This window comes from Protopterus annectens, chromosome 10.part0 (assembly GCF_019279795.1).
Source record: "Protopterus annectens isolate FY-2018-M chromosome 10.part0, PAN1.0, whole genome shotgun sequence".
In the NCBI taxonomy this organism is placed as follows: domain Eukaryota; kingdom Metazoa; phylum Chordata; order Ceratodontiformes; family Protopteridae; genus Protopterus; species Protopterus annectens.
In genome coordinates this window covers 426,131,110-426,133,165 of record NC_056744.1, presented here as the reverse complement: position 1 = coordinate 426,133,165, position 2,056 = coordinate 426,131,110, and the positions used below count along the sequence as shown (strand labels likewise).

Here is a 2,056-nt window from a genome sequence, read left to right as displayed (position 1 = left end):
AGAGAAAACTCAATTCAGCCTCTTCTTATAGCATTGCACATAGCCCATCTGCTTTACTTCAAAAGGAACTTGGAAGGTGGAGAGATTTTTTTTACTTTGCACCCATACCATCATTCATTACATAGTTTATGGCTTTGACTAATAAAGGTAGCACTACTCTTCATTTACTGCAAGCAGCAGTGTGTTATTTTTGCTGGCTCTGTCACCACTATTTGTAGTTTATGTTTGGTGTAGTTCATCATACTGTCATAGTGCAGGTGCCTGTAGCAACCCATTAACTACTCGCTCGCTGAATTTAGCCAGGTTAGAAACTTTTCAGGTAGACATGCAGCTTCAGGTTTTTCTTTGTGCCACTGACCAACTTCCAGCAACATTCTCAACCAGCATCAGCATCAGTCACCATTATTGTCAGAATGCAACCGCATTTATCTTGTGTCAAATATTTCAGGACATCAGCAGTATGCAATAATGAAGTCTTTACACTGAGTACTCCAGCCTTTCCAGAGTCCATCACAGAGGGGGATATCAGGTGGGAGAAAACTGTTGCAGATGCTGTTGAAGAAGATGAAATGATAAAACAGTATGTGAGACTGACATCGATAAGACATCAGTTCAAGTATCATATTTGTCAATTGGTGCAACTGAAGAGCTTCTAGTGCCAGATGGCAGAAAACTAGAAGGAGGATCACCAGTTTTTAAACTCCAGCTGCCATGACTATGCCAGAACCTGATATGTTTACACCTCCTCCTGTATCCTCTATTCCACCACCTCCTCCTCCTCTCTCCCCACCCCACTGAGGTGTCTTCAGTTCTTATCTCATCTACAGTGCCACCAGTGCCTCCTGTAACTGTACAAGCCATGAACCATAAACCAGTTTCAGCCGTCAAGCGAAATGCAGCTCCTCCATCTCCTGTTATGAACACCAGTGCCAAGGGCATCCAATCAGAACAGAGAGAGAAGATGACCCAGATGAGATTGAGGATTGCACAGAGGCTAAAAGAGGCTCAGAATGTATGTGCAATGTTGACCACTTTCAATGAAATTGATCGGAATAATATCGAGGAGATGAGGGCACATTAAGATATTCTTTCTTGAAGAAACGTAACATGAAACCAGGCTTTATGTCAGCATTTGTAAAGGCAGCAGTGCATGTCCTGCAGGACCAGCCTGGTATACATGCTGTTATTGATGACACAAGCAAAGACATTGCTTAGAGAGATTATATTCACATCAGTGTTGCTGTAGCTACACCAAGGGGTTTAGTAGTTCCTGTCATCAAAAACGTTAGGTCAATACATTTTGCTGATATTGTGAAAGACATTAATGAACTGGGAGAAGAGATCCATAACAATGAGCTTGTCATTGAATTTATGAGTGGTAAAACCTTTAATATCAGCAATGAAGGATTTTTTGAGTCTCTCTTTGGAACTCCCATTATAAACCCACCTAGTCTGCAATTCTGGGCATGCATGGTATCTTTTATCAGCCAGTAGCAGTTGCAGGAAAGGTTCAGTGATGTATGTAGCACTGACATATGATCACAGAGCAGCAATTACTTCAATGCATAAAATCAAAGCTGATGTGGAAGATCCTCCTATACTGTTATTAGACATTTAAGCTATTATATGAGAACAGCAGCATTTTTCTACTTCTTTTCTCTTCGGTCAGGGCATCAGCTCATTCATGCCATTACTGGAATGATGGCTTTTGGGAAAAGTAGGCCATCAGATTCTTGGGTTGGCTTTCCCTATGATTTCTACTATTCTAAAGGCTCACAGCAAAAACTGTCCTATTAGCTGAAGTAGAAAAGCCTCTGTCTGGTGAGAATTACCAGTCAGAAAATTTCACTGTTTACCATTTAATGTAGAAATTGCACAAAGTTTCCAAGGGTTTGTTGAATTCCTTGTTTCATTTTTGCAGCTATTTTGATGACTGCATATGTTTCCTGTACTGCTACCACTTCTGCTTTTTCCTTTCATAGTTATCTGTATCTGCACAGTGTAAAATAATAATATGATTAAGAATGACAACTTCATTGCAAGAAATTTCAAATTT

At 40.2% G+C, this 2,056-nt stretch overlaps 1 pseudogene; it reads left to right on the top strand.

Annotated features, from left to right (window-relative positions):
* Positions 1-413: 413 nt before the first annotated feature.
* On the top strand, positions 414-1,618 carry LOC122814168 (annotated as a pseudogene).
* Positions 1,619-2,056: the final 438 nt, after the last annotated feature.